The sequence below is a fragment of the Pteronotus mesoamericanus genome, unplaced genomic scaffold (genome assembly GCF_021234165.1).
Source record: "Pteronotus mesoamericanus isolate MK-2021 breed Mesoamerican mustached bat unplaced genomic scaffold, CSHL_Meso_final scaffold_36, whole genome shotgun sequence".
Taxonomy (NCBI): domain Eukaryota; kingdom Metazoa; phylum Chordata; class Mammalia; order Chiroptera; family Mormoopidae; genus Pteronotus; species Pteronotus mesoamericanus.
In genome coordinates this window covers 15,132,751-15,154,945 of record NW_026555313.1, presented here as the reverse complement: position 1 = coordinate 15,154,945, position 22,195 = coordinate 15,132,751, and the positions used below count along the sequence as shown (strand labels likewise).

At 38.0% G+C, this 22,195-nt stretch overlaps 1 non-coding gene across 1 annotated transcript; it reads right to left on the bottom strand.

Annotated features, from left to right (window-relative positions):
* Positions 1–5,853: 5,853 nt before the first annotated feature.
* On the bottom strand, positions 5,854–5,957 carry LOC129086178 (U6 spliceosomal RNA). Its single transcript, XR_008530782.1, has one exon. It is a non-coding gene; the product is annotated as a U6 spliceosomal RNA (small nuclear RNA).
* Positions 5,958–22,195: the final 16,238 nt, after the last annotated feature.

Here is a 22,195-nt window from a genome sequence, read left to right as displayed (position 1 = left end):
AGCCTGAGGAGAGTCCAGCACACTACATGCACGCATGCACGCATGCACCTTCTATGCCCTCTGGGACATTTTCCATCAGGTCTTTCTCTGCCTCTCTGTTCATGCTGCCTCAATTCCATACCATGTCAATCCAGGCACAAAGCCCAGCCCCTGTACCACATCCTGCCCTGCACCACACCCAACACACACACACACACACACACACACACACACACACACACAAACAAATCCATTTAAACTCAAGCATTTTGAAAGTTTAATAATTTGCTAATGACTTGTGGATAACAACATTGAATTAATTTGGCAACTCGTGTCCAAAATCACCTCGTCTCTCCTTTTTTCTTTCTCCTTTCTCTCCCACTAGATTAATGTGGAGATTTTTCCTTTCACATGAAGAGAAATTCCACTTATATCTGGAAGTCTCAATTATCTCCCTCTCAGATTAATTCTGTCTCTTTCCTAAGAGGAGCCCTGGGGGAAAAATTGTCCCCATCTTCTTACATATGTACACATGGCCCATTAACAATGCATGAAGAGTCTATGGCTACCAGCGACTCTATGTACAGGTTAGGGATCTGGTTGGGAAGGGGCAGAAACCCAGCTCAAACTGGCTTATGAGAACAAGGGAACCTAAGGGCTCATGAAATTTTAAAGTCTAAGAGCATAATAATTTCAGGTGAAGTTTGATACAGGGGCTCAATTGAATCATCGGGCCCTCTCTACATCACTCAGCCCTGCTCTTTCTAAGTTAGGTCTGCAATAGAACTTAGGACTCCAGTCTTGGAAGTTGATCACATAATGTTTGTTTATGCTTGGTGCCTAGTACATTGCCTGACACATAATGAGGACCCAATAAATATTTGCCAAATTCAATTATTTGTTTAATTGATATTTATTGAGTGCCTTGATATTTATATGTCAGCCTTTTGATTACAGTAGTAAATCATACAAAGTTTGCTCTCATTCAGCACAGATTCTTCTGAACGAAGACAGATAATAAACATATTAGATAATTTCACATAGTGAAAAGCACTATGAATAAATTATATAAGGCTACATAATAGATGGTGACTAAGGTGTAGCAGAAGATACATCTTAGCCAGAGTTAGAGAATGATCTCTTTAAAGACAAAGTACTTGAGCCCTGGCTGGTGTGGCTCAATGGATTGAGTACTGGCCGGTGAACCAAGAGGTGACCAGTTCAATTCCCAATCTAGGGCACATGCCTCGGTTGTGGGTCAGGTCCCCAGTAGGGGGCATGCAAGAAGCAACCATACATTGATGTTTCTCTCCCTCTTTCTCCCTTCCTCCCCTTCTCTAAAAATAAATAAATAAATATAATCTTTTTTAAAATAATGAGAAAATATTTGAGCTTAGATCTGAATGACAAGAAAGAGCCAACTGTTTGAAAATAGAGAAGAATGTTCTAGGCAAAGGGAAAAGCAGAGCAAAGCCCTGTGGCAGGAATGAGATTAGCAGATTTAATATATAAGTAGATGGATGGCACTAGAACATGAGCAGAGTACTTTCACATGCGGTCAAAGAGATCTGCAGGTGCTAAATCAGTGAGGCCTGTTGGTCATGAGAGGTCATTTGGATGACAAAGTTGCTTCCACCTTTTCACTATTGTAAATAATGTACAAATATCTCTTCAAGACCATGCTTTTGATTTTTGGGGGATATATTCAGAAGTGGAATTGCTAGATCATAGGTAGTTCTATTCTTAATATTTTGCATGTAGAGGGCTGAAATAGCTGCACCATTTTACATTCCTTCCAAAAGTGCACAAGGGTTCCAACTTCTCTATATCCTACCAAAACACTTGCTATTTTCTGTTTTTTTCACACCTATCCTAGTGGTTGGAAAGTTGTATCTTACTGTGGTTTTCATTTTTATTTCCTTACTGATTGTTAATATGGACCATTTTTAATGTGCTTTTTGGTCATTTGCATGTCATCTTTGAAGAAATGTCTATTCAAACACTTTGCCCACTTTTAATGGGTTATCTCGGTTTTTTGTTGTTGAGTTGCAGGAGCTGTTTATATATTCTGGACATGCACCCTTTATCAGATATATGGCTTGCAAATATTTTCTCCTATTCTGTAATTTCCCTTTCATTCCATTGATTATGTCCTTTTATGCACAGAAGTTTTTCATTTTTATGTAGTCCAATTTATCTGTTTTTCTTTTGTTGCCTCTGCTTTTGCCGTCATATCCAAGAGATCATTGCCAAATCCAATGTCATGAGGCTTTTACCATGTTGTAGGAGTTTTATAGTTTTAGCTCTTACATTTATGTCAACTTACATTTTTATTTTTTATTTTATTATTTTTAATTTTTTTCAATTAACAGTTTACATTCAATATATTTTATATTAGTTTCAGGTGCTTTTATTTTTATAGTTTAAAATTTTATTTTACATTTTATTTTTTATTTTGTGTGTGTGTGTTTTCTTTTTCTTCTTTCTTTCTTTCTTTATTTTTAAATACATTTGTCTCTGCCTCCACCCCACCACTTTCCCTTGCCCCCTCCCTCCTTCCCTCCCTCAGCTCTTCCCCTTTGGTTTTGTCCATGAGTTCTTGCTATATGTTCCTTGACTTTCCCCTTCCCTTCCCTTTCCCTGCCCGCCCCTCCCTCCTTCCCTCTTGTCTCTGTTGATTTCTTTTCCCTTTCAGTGTTGCTGGTCATATTTTCCTTGCATCTTTGTATTGTTGGTTAGGTTCTGCTTATAGGTGAGATCATATGGTATTTGTCTTTTGCCCCCTGGCTTATTTCGCCTGGCATAATGCTCTCCAGTTCTATCCATGCTGTCGCGAAGTTTAGTAGTTCTTTTTTCGTTTCTGCTGCGTAGTATTCCATTGTGTATATGTGCCATAATTTTTTGATCCAATCATCTACTGATGGACACTTAGGTTGCTTCCAACACTTGGCTATTGTAAATTGTGCTGCTATGAACATTGAGGTGCATAGGTTCTTTTGTATTGGCGTTTTGGTGTTCTTAGGGTATATTCCCAGCAGGGGAATCACTGGATCAAAAGGCAGTTCCATTTTCACCTTTTTGAGGAAACTCCACACCGCCTTCCACAGTGGCTGCACTAGTCTGCATTCCCACCAACAGTGTACTAAGATTCCCTTTGTCCACAGCCTCACCAGCACCTGTTGTTTGTGGATCTGTCTATGATGGCCATTCTGACCGGTGTGAGGTGGTACCTCATGGTGGTTTTGATCTGCATTTCTCTGATGGCTAGTGATGCTGAGCATCCTTTCAAATGCCTCTGGGCCCTCTGTATCTCCTCCTTGGAAAAGCATCGGCCCAGGTCCTTTGCCCATTTTTCGATTGGATCGTTTGTCTTCTTGGAGTGGAGTCGAGTGAGTTCTTTATATATCTTGGAGATCAAACCTCTATGTGATGTATCATTGGCAAATATATTTTCCCATAGGGTTGGCTCCCTTTTCATTTTGCTGATGTTTTCTTTAGTCATGCAGAAGCTTCTTATTTTGATGAGGTCCCACTTGTTTATTCTTTCCTTTATGTCCCTTGCTTTAGGAGACATATCAGTGAAAAAATTGCTGCGTGGGATATCTGAGAGTTTCCTGCCAATGTTCTCCTCGAGGACTTTGATGGTGTTGCGACTTATATTTATGTCTTTTATCCATCTTGAGTTTATTTTTGTGTATGGTGTCAGCTGATGATCCAATTTCAATTTTTTGCATGTAGCCGTCCAGCTCTCCCAACACCATTTGTTGAAGAGGCTGTTATTGCTCCATTTTATGCTTCTGCCCCCTTTGTCGAATATTAGATGCCCATAGAGACCTGGGCTTACTTCTGGGCTTTCTATTCTGTTCCACTGGTCTATGGGTCTGTTCTTGTGCCAGTACCAGATTGTTTTGAGTATAGTGGCTTTGTAGTAGAGTTTGATGTCCGGATTGTGATCCCTCCTACTTTGTGTTTCTTTCTCAAAATTGCTGCGGCTATTCGGGGTCGTTTATGGTTCCATATAAATTTTTGAAATGTCTGTTCTATTTCTGTGAAATACGTCATTGGTATCTTAATAGGGATTGCATTGAATCTATAAATTGCTTTGGGTAGTATGGACATTTTGAGGATATTAATTCTTCCAATCCATGAGCACGGTATATGCTTCCATTTATTTGTGTCTTCCTTAATTTCTTTTTTCAATGTTGTATAGTTTTCTGCATACAGGTCTTTTACATCTTTGGTTAAATTTATGCCTAGGTACTTTATTTTTCTTCTTGCTATATCGAATGGTATTTTTTTCCTGATTTCTTCTTCTTCTATAGCATTGCTGGTGTACAAAAATGCCTTTGATTTCTGAATGTTGACTTTGTATCCTGCTGTTTTGCCAAATTCACTTATTAGGTTGAGGAGTTTTTTGGTAGAGTCTACAGGGTTCTCTATGTACACTATCATGTCATCTGCGAACAATGATAGCTTTACTTCCTCCTTTCCTATATGGATGCCTTTTATCTCTTTCTTTGTCTGACCGCTGTGGCTAGGACTTCCAATACGATGTTGAAAAGAAGCGGTGAGAGCAGACATCCTTGTCGTGTTCCCGATCTTAGTGGGAAAGCTTTCAGTTTTTGCCTGTTAAGTATGATATTGGCTGTAGGTTTTTCATATATGGCCTTTATTATGTTGAGGAATGCCCCATTTATTCCCATTCTGCTGAATGTTTTGATCATAAATGGGTGCTGTACCTTATCAAATGCTTTTTCTGCATGTATCGAGATGATCATGTGGTTTTTGTCTTTTCTTTTATTTATGTGATGTATCACGTTTACTGATTTGCGTATATTGAACCATCCCTGCATCCCTGGGATGAATCCCACTTGATCGTGGTGGATAATCTTTTTAATGTATTGCTGGATGTGGTTTGCCAATATTTGGTTGAGGATTTTATTATCTATGTTCATCAGCGAAATTGGCCTGTAGTTTTCTTTCTTTGTAGGGTCTTTATCTGGTTTTGGGATCAGGGTGATGCTGGCCTCATAGAGTCTGGGAGTCTTCCCTCCTCTTGGATTTTTTGGAATAGTCTGAGAAGGACAGGGGTTAGCTCTTCCTTAAATGTTTTGTAAAATTCTCCTGTGAAACTGTCCGGCCCAGGGCTTTTGTGTGCTGGGAGTTTCTTGATTACTGCTTCAATTTCCCCAGCTGTTATCGGTCTGTTCAAGCTTTCTGTTTCTTCCTCCTTCAGTGTTGGAAGATTATACTTTTCTAAAAATTTGTCCATTTCATCAAGATTTTCAAATTTCTTGGCATATAATTGTTCATAATAGTTTCTGATGATCATTTGTATTTCTGTGGTATGAGTTGTTATTTCTCCTCTTTCATTTCTGATATTATTAATTTGGGTCCTCTCCCTTTTTTTCTTGATGAGTCTGCTTAAAGGCTTGTCAATTTTATTTATCTTTTCAAAGAACCAGCTTCTAGATTGGTTGATCCTCTGAATTGTTCTTTTTGTCTCTATGTCATTCAGTTCTTCTCTAATCTTGACTATTTCCTTCCTTCTACTTGCTCTGGGATTTATTTGTTTTTGTTTCTCCAGTTCTTGAAGTTGTAGTGTTAGGTATTTTATTTGAAATGTTCCTATCTTTTTCAGGTAAGCCTGTATTGCTATGAACTTCCCTCTCAGGACCGCCTTTGCTGTGTCCCATAGGTTTTGGACTGTTGTCTGTTCATTTTCATTTGTTTCCAGAAATTTTTTGATTTCTTCTCTTATCTCATTATTGACCAATTCATTGTTTAATAGTGTACTGTTCAGTCTCCATGAGTTTGCAAGTTTTTGAAGTTTCTCTTTGAGGTTGATTTCGAGTTTCAAGGCCTTGTGGTCTGAAAAAAATACGCTTCACGAATTTGCGTGTCATCCTTGGGCAGGGGCCATGCTAATCTTCTCTGTACCATTCCAATTTTAGTATACGTGCTGCCGAAGCAAGCACTCAACTTACATTTTTAAAAGGTCACTTTGACTCCTGGTGAGAAATGTAGAGAGGCAAGAATGGCAGTAAGGAGATCTACCTCCATTAGGAGGCTTTTAGTATAGCAAGAGATGATGGTCACTTGGGCCAGGAGGGCAATGTGGAGATGGTTCTATCCAACTGAAAACATTTATTGAGTGTTTTCTCCAGGGTAACACCAACTGTTGAGCGTTTATTGTCTACTAGTTGCAGCAGAGGCTGCTGGTTGTTTACGTAATATCCATGCTCCTTCTCTTTCCTATGAGAAGCTCAATCTTGTTTATGATGCCAAAATGCCGAACTAAAATTTGCCTTCTCAGATTCCCTTAGTCAGGGGAGGCCACCTGAAAAGTTCTGTCTTTGGACTCATAAACAGAAGTCTGATAGAGATTTCAAGGTGAATTTTTGCTTTCCTGATAAAGGTATTACTCTTTCCTTCTTCTTTCTTTCTTCTTCCTGAATTAAATGGGACTGGAGGCAGAGGGGCCATCTCATGATTATGACTCAACAAACTTTAGAAACAAAAACCATATGCTAAGAAAGTCAAAGCAGAAAGTTCACAGGAGCCAGAACACTGCACCATCCTAGAGTCTCTATACCAACACTGCACTGTTTCCCTTGGGACTTTCTCATATCCCAGGAGAATAACCCCCAGCTTGATCAAGCCATCAAATTTGGAGTTCTATGATGTACAGCCAAACACCATTCTAACTCATACATGGGAATAGTGCTAAGCATTTGGATATATTTTTCCTTAGAATCCTCAAAGCAACTCTTCTGAGTAGGTAGTATTAGTTCCCATTTTATAGATGATAACATCGAGGCTTATACACAAAACTGTGTCCTATATGTGAGACATCGGGCTGAACAATAAGAAAACAGAAAATTAGATTTTTATGAGCAATGATAATCCAGACATCTCATTAATTATATATAAGGAGGAAAAAATAATTCAAAAAGAAAATGGACAAAAATGATTATCTCATTTGTCTGGTAAACTTTTACTCATTTTTCAAATCCAGCTGAAATGTCATCTTCTCAGTGAAATCTTCTCAGACCACTCTAGGTCTGAGTATCAACTTTTTAGTCTTCTCTCCTCACATGGCCCCCTATAGTAACATTTATTGTTTTATTATCATTCATATGCTAAAATATCTATCTCAACCACCAGTCTTTGAGCTCTTTAAGGGTAATAATCAGGTTTTATTCATTTGGATCTTTCTAGAGGCAAACACAATGCCTGGCATGATGGGTACAGTACATTTTTTTTTAATTAATTTATTTACTTTTTAAATACATTTGTCTCTGCCTTCCCCCCACCTCTTTCCCTTGCCCCCTCCCTCCTTCCCTCCCTCAGCTCTTCCCCTTTGGTTTTGTCCATGAGTCCTTGCTATATGTTCCTTGACTTTCCCCTTCCCTTCCCTTTCCCTACCCCCCCCTTCCCTCTTGTCTCTGTTGATTTCTTTTCCTTTCAGTGTTGCTGGTCATATTTGCCTTGCTTCTTTGCATTGTTGGTTAGGTTCCGCTTATAGGTGAGATCATATGGTATTTGTCTTTCGCCCCCTGGCTTATTTCGCTTAGCATGATGCTCTCCAGTTCCATCCATGCTGTTGCGAAGTTTAGTACTTCTTTTTTTTTTAATTGAATTGAATTAGCAAAGTCTTAGGAACAGTTTACAAAAATCAAAATCCTGGTGTTTTCTGATTTTCAAACTGAGATCCACAGCAAATGTTGGGGTCTTGTGAAGCAGAACTGAAAACACATTACAAATATAGGAAATTAATTATTAGGAGGAATCATGAGAAAAAAATGAATTCAGTACACTGAAAATGGCAATACAAATTAGGGGTTTCCTGGATTTATGTGGAAAGACAATGCCTGAAGAATTTACAGCAAAGCCAGCAACATCTGCCTTGCCTTAGTTTGATTGTTAAATATCTGAGAACTCTTTTTAGCAGCTGTCTTTAATAAAACCAGTCATGAATGCCTTCTTTCCTTTTCCTGCTCTCCCCTTCTCTCCCCTCGCCTTCCTTTCCATTCCTTTCCATTCTCTTTTCTTCCGTCTTTCCATTTTTGGCATAGTATACAAAACTAAATATTTGAAAATTTCAATATATGACAAATATCAAAAGGTAGGTAAGGGACCATGCTGATCTTGTAGGAACATATATGTGCTATACAACTGAAAAATACTAAAGCATCAGTAACAAAATTCTAGTCAGTCAGTAATATTCCTGAACACAAGGCAATTTAGGTCCTGCCTTCAGCCCCACACTTGAGAATCTGCATTCTGGCCTCCCTCATATATTCCTCCATATGGAAAAAAAGCCGACAGAGTGAGAGGACATGTCTACCCAGAGCCAGTGTCCCCACATCTAGACCGTGTCTCATGTTTTTGGAATTCTTGAATTTTCTACATAAATGGCCACAATCTTATTTCTAGGACCAAATGCAGTATCTTTCTTGGGTCAGTTCTCCTGAGAGCAGACAGGACTAGGCCCAAAAATGGCCAGGTGGCTTCTAGTGGTGTACAGGAGGTGAACAAAGCCTAAACATGGAGGCAGGATGTCCCCACATATGCTCCCATTGTCCCTTACTGAGTGGCCTGAGGCAGAGAGTAAGGTGGTCCACAGGCCAGTGCCATCACTCCAAACTTCTCTATTCCAGTAAAGAACTCCAAGCCAACTAACAATTGTAAACTCTAATATAACCTTCTAAGTGCTTCTGAGATATTTCTGGCAAACTAGAAAGACAAAACAGCTTTTATTTAATAGTTTGTTATTCTGATTTATAACTTAATAATTAAGACATGTAGTGCCTAGGCCTTCATTTATACTCTTGTCCTAGGTACTAGTAATGTTAGGAATCAGTAAAGACAAAAGTTAATAAATAAAATTGAGACAGAAGAAGGTAACACCTAAAAGATGAACATATTGAAAACCTTTTCCTTCTTAATTCATGATAAACATGAACTCTGAGATGGAAAGGACTTCAGAGCATACCTAAGAACCCATGACACAAAATAGATGCTCATTAAATATCTTGGAAATTAATTAATGAAGAGAAAACATGTTCACTGTATGTTCAATTTGACAACTAACACTGCCCATATGATATAATTTGGGGTATCTACAGAGAAGTTCACTGTGACCAGCACCACCTGCCTCCCAACACCACCTCTTCTGGATCCCCCATGCTATTGATGGGATCACAATCTCTTCATCTCCCCAACATTGACACCTCAGCAGTATCTTGACCTCATCCCTCATTCTCCCTCACCCTCAGCCAGTCAACAGCCAATACCAAGAACTCCCAGTCCCTGCCCCACCCCAAATTCCTGTCACAGTCTCCATATATGTCTCCCCATTATCAGGAAGCCAGTGAATTTTTCCCCTATTATATGACAATAATGTCTTATATTTATTTGCCTTCCTTTAGCACCTAGCATAGGGCTTCACAGCCAACTGACACAGAGGAAAGTTTGTTGACTATTCATTGAGTGCATTTTGGATGCAACAAAACTATTTTTAAACAATTTTATGTTCTTAAGCTAGTTCATGAATACTTTATGTTCAGCAGACAGATTGTTTGGATTCAAATCTCTGCTCTGCCACTTCCTACTTGTGTCATCTTGTACAAATCAGCCTCAGTCACTCCTAGAAAATGTAAATGATGGTAACACCTACCCTATAGTATTGTTATGACAGTTGAGTTCATATGAGTAACATAAAAAGTGCTCAGAACGGTAGCTGGCACAAAAAATTTAATACATGTTAGCTCTTATTTTTAATTTCCTTACTCTTCTCAACAAACTTACTTGGTATATTTTATTGTCCTCATTTTATTGTTAAAGAGACTAGTGCTTGGAGGATTCGAGGAGCATGACCAGCATCACAGAGCTAGCCTAGCACATTGAAATCTAAACCATGATAAACCCACTCCAGTCTTAGATCAGCTCACCCCTCCATACACTACTACTGCACCGCTGCATAGTAGTCATTAATGCCTGGCGACTCAGGGTAACAATGCTGTAGACACTAGACAGGAAAAAACCCCTCAGCCCAAACTGCTCTGTGGTTTTACCCCCTGGGAATAGGGAAGCATGACTGGGGTCATTCCTCAAATCACACAGCCCTTTGAGTCAGGCCTGGGAATCAATGTGGACTGAATATTTGCTTTCTACGATCCCTCAGATCTGTCCTACAACTTCCTCTGGCACCAGAAGCATGCTGTGTCTAAAGTGTGTGGATTTGGTCGCACACCACCACCATTCTGACTATATAAAGAGCCATGTGTCAGCCACAGGAAAAGAAATTTGAGGGTTTGCAACTGATTGCAAAACAGCTTAATATTTAATAGCTTTAGAAGAATGAGGCTAGTTAAAATTTCTTATTTTTCAAAAGTTTTCATTAATCATGTAATTCCATCATGTACGGATACTTTGGTGAATCAAATACAGCAATTTCTATTAGCTCAAATCTTCAGGAATAGGCTGTGGTTTAAGCAACAGGAACAAAAAGCTATAATAATTTAAGTCAATTCAAGTTGAAAAAGTAATGTTAACCAAGATATTTGGTTTTGTTTTCTAAAGTTAATAACTAGGTTTTCCAGTCAAGAGGGCAGCATAGATACTTGCATCCTCCCAAAACCACATCAAAATTACAGCTAAACTATGGAACAATCATCATTAAGAACAACCTGAAATTTAGCTAAACAGAAGCACTATAACTAAGGATATAAAGAAGAAGCCACATCAAGACTGATAGAAGGGGCAGAGATGGGGACAGTCTGGTTCCACAAGCATAAGTGGTGCATAAAAATCAGGAGGGATATCTCAGCTGTGCAGGTCCTCCCAGAGGAGCTAGGGGTTCAGCCCAACACCAGCCTCCAGGCCAGCGTTCTAGTACTGGGAGGAGAAGTCTCCATAACTGCTGGCTGTGAAAATCAATGAAGTTTGTGTCTGAGTGAGATGGAGGGCTTCTGGAGTTCCAGACAGTACCCTTTAAGGGCCCATGCACAAACTTATTCAGACTTACTCACTCTGCGCTCCAGCACTGGGTCAGCTGCAAGGACATATGGCAAGAGGTGGAGAGGCAGCTTTCTCCCAGACAGAAGTGTTAGCAGAGATAATTGTTCTCTTTCTTAGTCCTCCCCTGACAGAGCCAGCAGGCAGTTGCCATATTGGAAGAGTCTTCATCAACCTGGCTGAACATTTTGCTCCACCATGGTGATTCACTGAGACCTTCCCGCACCCAACTTTTGGAGCCACCCAAGCTGTTTCCAGTGGCTTTTTCATACAAATGGCCCATCTTGGCTCATGCTTCATGCTTTCTTAAAATCCCTCAAACAAATAGCATCTGGCCTCTGCATTCCCCATACCTCTCGCTAAGTGGCCCCAGGCCCAGCACTAGCAGCATCCAGCCTTGATTTGCAGTTTGGCCTAGCCTGGGTACCTCAAAGCTCAGCACAAGTAGCAGCCATCAGCAGATCACTTTGTAGCTGACACTGAGCAGCCCTGGGAAGAACACAGGCAATGGCTGACTTTGGCCTGTACCTCATGAGGCCCCAGAACAAGCTCACCTGGTGAACAGCTTCAGGCCACACTGGGTGGTAGCGGGGGCTGTGTCACTGAACCCTACAGAACACCTATGGCATAAAGCCACTCTACCAAGCCCAGGAGATGTAGCAGCTCTTCCTAATACATAGGAACAAACACAGAGAGCCTTCCAAGATGAAGAGACAAAGAAATATATCCCAAATGAAAGAACAAAACAAGACTCCAGAAAAAGAACTAAACAAAATGGAAATAAGCAATCTACTAGATGCAGCGTTCAAAACACCAATTATAAGGATACTCAATGAACCTAGGGAAAGAATAAATGAACTCAGTGAAAACCTCAAAAAAGAGATATGAAACATAAAAATGGAACTATAAAACATAAAAGGGAACCAGTCATAAATGAAGAATACATTAGGAATTAACAGCAGAGTAGATGAAGCAGAGGATCAAATCAGAGATATGGAAGATAAGGAAGCAGAAAGTATCAAATTGAAGAGCACAAAGAAAAAAGAATCCAAGGATATACTTCTAGGGCAACTTCAAGCATACCAACATTTGCATCATTGGGTTGTCAAACAGAGGAGAGAGAGAGCAAGAAACTGAAAACTTATATGAAAAAATAATGACAGAAAATTTCCCTAACATGGTGAAAGAAATAGACACAGAAGTCCAGGAAGCACTAAACAAGTCCAGAGAATCCTAAACAAGATGTACCCAAAGATGCCCACACTAAGACATATCATAATTTAAATGCCAAAGTATGAAAACAAAGAGAGAATCTTAAAAGCAATGAGAGAAAAGCAGTTAGTTACCCACAAGGAAATTCCCATAAGTCTGTCAGCTGGTTTCTCAATAGAAACTTTTCAGGCCAGAAAGGATTGGCACAAAATATTCAGAGTGATAGAAAGGAAAAACATACAACCAAGATTACTCTACCCAGCAGAACTATTCATTTAGAATTGAAAGAGCTTCCTAGACAAGAAAAAGCTAAAGGTGTTCATCACTACCAAACCAGTATTACATAAAATGGTAAAGGGTCTTCTTTAAGAAGAAAAGAAAAAAATATCAAAAATATGAACAATAAAATTGCAACAAATACATATATATCAACAATTAAATCTAAAAATTAAAATGAACAAGCAGAACAGAAACAGAATCATAAATACAGATAATATTTTGATGGTTGCCAGATGGGAGAGGTGGTTAAGGGTACAGGTGAAAAGGGTAAAGGGAATAAGAAGTACAAATTGATAGTTACAGAATAGTTACAGGGGTGTAAAGTACAGTGTAGGGAATATAGTGAATAATATTATAATAACTATGCATGATGTCAGATGACTACTAGATATATCAGGATGATCTATATAATGTCCATATAATGTCTATAGTGAGTTATATAATATCTAATCACAGGATTGTACACCTGTAACTAATATTATATTACATGTCAACTGTAATTGAAAATTTATTAAAAAAATAATATAACTAGAAAAATTTTTTTCCTGAGTTTTATAGGTGTAGTCCTTATGAAAATGACAACAAAACATGGTGATATAAGAGATTTGTTTTTCACAGCAGGGTTTCAAACTACACATTATAGTCCACTGACAGGTCATAATAAGAAAGTCAGTTTAGCAGGTCACATATAGTATTCTTTTATAAAATGAATAGATAGGATAAAAATGACCAGAATGCATTGCAGCTGGTAAGTGTAGTTTTGCAAAATTTTTCTTTCAATTATTTACATGGATGTGTGTGTTTATTGGTAATAAATATATTGCAATATAAAATGTATTTTTTACTGTAGGTTACTGTAAAAGTGTTTGAAAGCTCCTAAAGAATATCCTGAAGTTAACACATCTTCTGCCCTTTTGTCTATACCCTTTTTATTTATAGTTTAGTTTAGTCAACAAATGTTTTTTGAATGTTTATGTGAGAATTGACATTTTTGCTCATGACCCAGAACCCCAAATTTTCCAAGAAAAATTCATTTATGTTTGTTATCCCACACTGAATTTTAACATGGATCAAAATGTAAAAGGTATCCATATTAATTCCCAGTGCAAAAAAAATTAAGTTAACTAGAAAACACCATTGTTTAAGCATACTGGTTGTTATTTATAATAACCTTTGGAAACTTGAAACTGAAAAGTACTTCCTTAGCCTTTTTTTTCCCTTTTCCATCCTGTGCACACACTGATAAGTTATTACAGGGCAAGGAGTGTTTGGAGAGGATATGAGTTAGCACAGAATTTTTCATTCAAGAAAAAAAATGTTTGTTTTGAGAAGAAATGTCACATAAAAATTATACAGATTCAAAACTTTAAGCAGTGTATGCCTTCTGAAGCTTGACAATGTCTCTTTTGACATAATTTCCCAGTCTATTTAAATACTATGAACTGTTACCATTATTAGGAATTTATTTTTAGGTAAAGTTCCATTTCAATTACATAGATTCACTATCACAAGCTTTGAAAAATTCTTTCCTTTAAGTCTGTAGCTTAGAGCAATAACAAAACTCACTGATATTATAAGGTTCTACATTTGTGGGAAAAGACTTTGCTCAAAAAAATATCAGATGGTTGTTAAAACTTTTAAATCACTTTACTTTTGAAAATTTTAAATTTTAGGTGCCTTAAATACTTTAGGGAAATATCTTGCATAGAGTAAGCTCTCAATAAACATTGATTAAATGGCATGTTTGAAGAGTTAATTAATTAAACAATCACGCAATAGCAATTAAAAATAGCTAAAATATATTGAGCCCTTGCTATGTGCCAGGGACTGAGTTAAGCACTTTACATTTGTTATCTCAATTAATCCTCCCAAAAGCATGTAAGTAGATGTTAGCATTATGCTCATTAAATGAAATAACTTTCTCAAGGTCTGGTATGTACCAGAATAGAATCTGGGATTTGAGATGAGAAATGAAATTCAATACTGGCTTTAAATTTTTTTTTATCCTCACCCAAGGACATTTTTTCATTGTTTTTAGAGAGAGAGGAAAGGAGAGAAACATCAATTTGAGAGAAAAACATCAATCAGTTGCCTTCTCATATACACCCTGACTGGGAATCGAACCCACAACTTTTAGGTCTACAGAATAATGCTCCAGCCAACTGAGTTGCACTGGCCAGGGCCTAGCTTCAAATTCTAACAATCTTAAGTAAAATCCTTTGAGATTTTGTCCCTTAAGAAAGAGCCCTCTCACCCCACCCACAAGATCAAAACTGCGCAGAACTTTTTGGAGTCTTCGAGGAACTAAATACATATTAGAGAGTGGGAGAAAGAGAAACTTATATTTCATCTACAGAAACAATCTTTTTCATAGTACAGACAGGAGAATGACAAAGGTGTGTGACTGTGAGACTTGAGGGGGCCTCTCAAGCTAAGACATTGATCCACTCAAAGCAATTTCCCTCCTTCATTCTAATAGGGCCCTTACACTTTAGTATGCTGGATCTGTCAGTAATCTTCCTCTTCTACTGGAAACCTGCAGACCCTCAGCCCTGTCCAGGGAGACAGAGCTAGGCTGCTCTTTGCTGAGTATAGGTTGTTGGTTGAATCAAGTGTTGATGGGGTGGTCCAGACACCCACTAGGTGGGTTAATTCAAAAAGACTCAGACACTGAGGGCAGTAATGGTGAGCTAAGCCAGCCAAGCTAAGTTCCTTTGAGATGTGACCTGGAAAGAATGGAGAAGGGAATAAAGAATGTGGAGAAGCTGAGGCACATAAGAGATATAAGGTTACCAGAGAGAGGAGAAAGTAAAAGGAACTCTAGAGCTACTTTTCTGTTCCAACTCCAATCTATGCATGATAATCATTATTTTATTTTAAAACACTTTTTTTCCTCCCCTTAATGGATTCACTAAGATTATTCTTCTAATTCATTTAAATTCTCACTGGGTATACAAAACACAAATTAAAATCTTTTTCCCATGATTAAGTAGAATTTATTGCTGGGATGTAAATTTTGTTCAATATCCACAAGTAAATTAATGTGATATACCACATAAAAGAAAAATAAAAATTATATGAGGATATGCAGAAAAATCATTTAACAAAATCCAGTACCCATTTATGATAACTCTTTGCAAAGTAGGATTAAAAAGAACATACCTCAACATAATAAATGCCATATATGACAAACTCACAGCTAACATCAAAGTAGTCACAGGGACGTAAAGTATAGCATAGAGAATATAGTCAATAATTTGATAATAACTCTTCATGGTGCCAGGTGAGTAGTAGAATTATAGAGGGGACCACTTCATAAATTAAATAATTGTCTAATCACTACTCTGTACACCTGAATATAAAACATAAAATATAAAATATAAATATAAACACATTTGTTCTTGAAATCAAGATGGTGGAGGAGTGACTGGAAGTCACACTGACCTCCTCCCAGGACCAATCTGGAATTACAACTAAATTGTGGAGAAATCACCTGAAACAAACAACTGAACAATAGTGAGAGGGGAGCCTTATAACCTCAGATAGACAGAAGAATCAGCTTTAGCACAACCTAAGTGGCAAGGAGTGCAGTACAGACACAAGAAGGCAGGCAGGGTACCCACAGGTGGCAGCACCAGAAAGATATTGAAACGGCCATTTGGATCCCCCTGAGAAGAGCGGGGTCTAAACCGTAAATGGGGATTACCAGTCTACAGCACCAGAGCCCAAAAAGTACCCAGATAACAGCCAACTGCAAAAAGCGGCAGGGTTATTCTCTGCCAGAGACAGGTGGCTGGAGACACAAAGAGCCATTTAAAGGGCCAGCCAACACACAAGTTTTTATTTGCATCCACTTGCCCAGGGCTTCGGCAAAAGCAGGGCAGAATGACCGAGAGATGCCTGAGGACAGACAGGGGAAGGACGCTTTGGGAGAGAACTGAGAAAGTAGTAGGTGGGATCTCAGTGCTAAGGCATCCCCCATGCAGCAGCAGCCATCTTGCTCAGGCAGACCACTCCCTTGAGAAGCAACAGTGTGAGAGGACCCAATAACCCCGCCCACAGGGGGAACTTGGCCCTGGCCCAGTAGTGCTAAAGCCTGACAGCTGAGTACAGAGTGGCAGCCACAGATAGTAAATCCCTGGCTAAAGGGGATACAGAGTGGTCTAGAGGCACTTGAGGAGAGACTGGAGATGGAAGCTTTGGGGAGAGAAGAGAGAGAGTAGCTGGCGGGATCCCGGTGCTGACTCCTTCCCCATATGGCAGCAGCCATCTGGCTCAGGCAGAAACCGTTCCCTCTGAGAGGCAGCAGTGTCAGATGACCCAATAACCCCGCCCCTAGGAGGGACTCTGCCACGCCCTGTGGTGTCTAAACCGGCCTGTTGCATGAAGAGTGACTAGATTAACAGCTGAATGAGACAGCCACAGACAGTAGATTCCTGGAAGTCTTCAACAGACTGCCTAATCTCAGATGGTCAACATCTGACATCATCAGAGGCAGGTCGAGAAAGATAAAACAGTGGTCTCCTACCATAGAAGTTCACACCACAAAGTCAGGAAATTAAGACAGATCAATTTAAGAAGCAAAAGCAAAAAAGAAGAGTCTCACAAATAATAGGAAGGAAAAGAAACAACCTCACAAACAAAGGGAAAGGAGGAATCCTCAGAAAGAGAACTAAATGAAATAGAGGCAAGCAAACTATCAGATATTGAGTTCAAAGCAATGCTTCTAAGGAAGTTCAATTAGCTCAGTGAGTTCAGAGAGAATTACAAAAAACTACAGGGAAACTATAAGGAACTTACTGCAAACTATATCAGCATGAAAAAGGACATAGAAAGTATCAGTAAAAATAAAGAGGAAATGAAGAAGACAATTTCTGCATTGAAGAACACAGTAGAAGGAATCCAAAGCAGGCTAGATGAAGCAGAAGATAGAATCAGCAAGCTGGAGGATAAGAGAGAAAAAAAGCTCCCAGGAAAGAAAATGAAAAAAGACTCAAAGAGAATGAGGGGCATTTAGGGAAATGCAGGACAACCTGAAACATAATAATATCCGTATAATAGGGATACCAGAAGGAGAAGAGGAGGAGCAAGGGATAGAGAACCTGTTTGAAAAAGTAACGATGGAAAACTTTCCTAATTTGAAGAGAGAAAAAGTCACACAAGTCCAGGAAGCACAGAGGGTCCCTTCAAGAGGAACTCAAGTGAGGCCCACTCCAAAACACATCATCATTAAAGTGGCAAACATCAAAGACAAAGAGAGAATCCTAAAAGAAGCAAGGGAGAAAGAGGTAGTAACATGTAAGGGAGCCCCAATACAGCTAGCAGCTGACTTCTCAACAGAAACACTGCAAGCCAGAGGGGAATGGCAAGAAATACTCCAAGTCATGAAAAGCAAAGGCCTGCAACCAAGACTGCTCTACCCAGCAAGGCTCTCAATTAAAATGGAAGGTGAAATAAGGAGTTTCCCAGACAAAAGAAGGCTAAAGGAATACACCTCCACCAAGCCAGCATTGCAAAATGTGCTGAAGGGACTGCTTTAAGAAGATGAAGAAAAAGCGTCTATGAATACCCAGTGCCTTTCACAGTCACCAATGCTTGATATTACCAATATTTTTAATACCTATTAATCTGATTGTGACAATGATGTGTTGTTTTGCTTAATTATTTGTTGAAACTAAACCTGGTTTTGTGTATTTCTTGCCTATTTCTACTATTTTTTAAAAGCTTTAAATGACTTTCTGATATTCTTTATCCATCTTTGGATTAAATGTTTGTAGAATTTTATCCCTAAAACAAAAAACAGATAAACAAAAACACCAACTATTAACCTTTTTGCAGATGTGTTGCAAATATTTTTCTATTCTGTTACTTGTCCTTTAACTTTTTTTATATGTATATTACTATATAGTCTTAAATGTTTAATATAGTCATATTGTCAATATTTACTTTATAGCTTCTAGGTTTGAATATTTTACTTTGGGGTAAAAAAATATTATTTTGTATTTTCTCCTAAAACGCCTTAGACTTGACATATTGGTTTTTAACTTACCTGAATATTTTTTGTTAAATGTGTGAAATAAGGCTCTATATTTGTTTTATTTCAAGTAATAGTGGTCCATGCACCTTATTTGTTGAATAAGCCTTATTTTCCCGATTGATTTGAAATATCAATTTAATCATATATTACATTGCTAGAAAGATATAAACATTTGTTTCTAGAATGGTCATTTTATTTCATTGATCTACTTGATTATTTCTGTGCTGGTGTAATGTTGTTTTAATTGTTGAGACTTTATAATGGATTTAAATTTTTTAATATTTTATAATGTATTTTGACATTTAAAAAATAAATAAAATCAATCTGCATTAAAAGAAAAAAGAAAGACAAAAGGAACTCCAACCTTTTGTGACAACATGGATGGAACTGGAGAATATTATGCTAAGTGAAATAGGCCAGTTGGTGAAAGACAAATACCATATGATCTCACCCATAAGTGGAATCTATTCAACAAAATAAACTAATGAATAAAATAAATAATGAACAAAATAAATCACAGGCAGGGAAACATGGAGCAGAATGAAAGTGACCAGAGGGGATGGGGAAGGAGGACAATGGTGGAAAGAAGGAGAAGGAACTAAACAAATATCATGCAGAATGACCCATGGACATGGACAACAGAGTGGGAATTGAGTGTGGGAGAGGGGGGTTGGGTGCGATGGGTGGAGGAAGGCAAAGGGGGAAAATTAAGACAACTGTAATCTAATAAACATGATTTAAAAATAAAATTAATTAAAAGAAAACCAAAGAATTGTTTGCATGATGTCGATGTAACCTGGCATCCAAGGAGAATGGACCAGAATCCACATGTATGCACATGTATGAACAATGATGACTTCACTGTACTAGTCAGTGGGGGTGGTAGATGCCATTGAGTGAGCATTTGTGCTCTGTGGTTATGGCATTCAAAATGACTGAGTGAGTAGAGCAACAGATCTGCATCAAATTTTGCGTTTAGCTTAAACATTCCTCCACGGAAACTATTTGGATGATTCAGACGCTTGCAGTTTTGGGCAACTGGTGATTGGCAGCTTCATCACAACAATGTGCCCACTTATGCATCACATCTTCTGCAGAGTTTTTTGGTGAAACATCAAATCACTCAGGTGACTCAGCCCCCATCTACAACCCAGATTTGGTGCCCTGCAACTTAGGATTTTTCCCAAAACTAAAATCACCTTTGAAAGGGAAGAGATTTCAGGCCGTTGATGAGACCCAGGAAAATACGACGGGGCAGCTGATAGTGATTGGGAGAACTGTGTGAATTCCCAAGGTGCCTACTTGGAAGGGGTCTGAGGCATCATTGTCTTATGTACAATGTTTCTTGTATCTTGTATCTTCTTCAAGAAATGTGTTTATTTTTCATAGTACATGGCTGGATCCCTTCTGGACAGATCTTGTATATTATTACTATTATTATTTAAAACAGAGGAATGAACAATTAGAGTCTATAAGTTTTCTTTTATATAAAGATTTCTTCAACTTGGACTCAGATAACTCACCCTATTTTTACTCTGAACCAACAATGTTCTACAACAAAATCTGACTTTAGCACAGGTGCGCACAGGAAATGTATTACTGATACCAATATAGGAAATGTGTTAACTAAATGTTTTTTCTCCTGCTCCTAAATCTATGTTACCCTTATGACAATTACATTTGTTATCTTATCAGTGCTAATGCCATAATTAGAAAACCCAGTGCTGATAGTACGATTTAAAACATAGTCATATGAGTTTAGTATATTTTAGCCACTACACAGCAAATGCCCTTGAAAGAAAAGTTATTGGCAAGGTGGAAACCTCATCCTAGCCAGCTATCCTAAGCACTTAAGAGTTCCTAATTTATCAGTTCTCATTATAATCAGGAGAGCTATGCATTGTGCAGTAGGAGTCAGGATTAATCTCATTTTCTAAGTGAGGACTTCAAGGCATATAAAAATATTATTTTTATACTTCTGCTAGTAGAAGCAGAAAGACATGGCCCACTTATCAGGGTAGAGGAGACCATGAGTGGGAATTCCATGATCAGTAATCATTATTTGGGTGTTTTTTGTTTGTTTGTTTGTTTGTTTTAGCATTCTGAGCTGGCCTTGAAGAGTGGGAGGCAGCTCTTTTTTCCCAGTCTCCAGGAGTAGGTATGAAACAGGACCTTTTGATTTCATAAAGCAAAGTTTTCTCTTTGAAGTGAAGAAGAACAGGTTTGAATTGAACAGAGATAAACAGCATTTTATCATAAAGTTTAGTGATAAAAGAAACATTACATAGATTCCCTCAGTCTTGCTTTATATTGCAATCTTGCTTAAATTATATGTATATTATTAAGAGGGAGAAACAGGTTAGATGCTCTGTTCAGCTTCCTATGACTTCCCCTGCAGGCAGCTGCCCAAAAAGGAAGCACTCTCTTTATGAGAAAATATTCTATGAAGCTATCCTAGAAAACTCATAGTTACGCTAATGGTGACTGTATATAGTACAATCATTTTATAATCATCTTCATTGACCTTGAAACCTCTTGATTTAGAAGCAGTAAACTTTCAGGCAAATCTTTTGACAAATCTAATGAAGGCAGTAATGTGACTGATTAAAGCACACGTGTTTCTTACTGAATTGTTGTTGTTATCATATCATTGTTTTGCCTGGAGTTCTTGCTTGCATTCTCTCCATCCTTGAACAGAGCATAATTTTCTTATGATTGGAAAGAGTGGGAATCCTAAGAGGGTCATTTAATGTCCAGAGGGCAGGGCCATGCCTGGCTCCAAGGAGCCTCAGGAAAAATTTGTTGGCTGAATGGATGGGGGAGTGAGTAAATGAAGTGTTTTTTTCCTTGAATTATCCAGGTAAACTACATAGAGTTTAATAACTGGATACATTTTCAGTCCTCCACTCTGCTTTGATGCTGATAATTGCTTTTAAAAAGTCAAAAATCTATTTGGAGGACTTTTTCAAGAGCAGCTCATTCTAGAATCCAATATATGACACAAATATGAAAAGGTATTTTCTTTTTATGCATTGCTTTCTTTTTCAAGATAATTTTACATGTTGCCAAAAGCAAGAAGACAAGTATTTCTCAAATACAATGCAGATAAATTGCCTCCTGCTATTTAATGAAAAGGAAACAAAATTGATATTACTTTGTACTTTTATATAAATAAAAATATTTTTAAACCCTCAGGCCAGAAAATTTCCTTAGAGCAATATTGGATTATTGCTTGACATTTTTTTTCTTTACAAAAATATCAATACCAACTCTTTAATATATGGGTTTTATCTTCTTTTGTGCAAAATCAAACCACAAAGTAATTGTTTGCATATATAATATATAATATACGTACCTTGTTTTTTTTTTGTTTTTTTTTTTTATGCTGGAGGATTCCTAAAAATCTTGTGAATAAAAATAAAGTTATAAAAATATTTCTATTGGCAATATATTTTTTCCTGCTGTTTCACAGAACCAAAAGAGTGAGAAAACAGATTCACTGGGTATGCATTTGTTAGGAATTTACACACAGAGTACCTTGGAATATTTTTCCTAAAAATGACTTTATATCGGGGGTGAATCTTCCTACAGCAGCTAATTCAAGCCATGTGTTCTAAAATTAACATTAGGACTCACTCTCAAGTATCCTGGACTTGAAGGACAGGA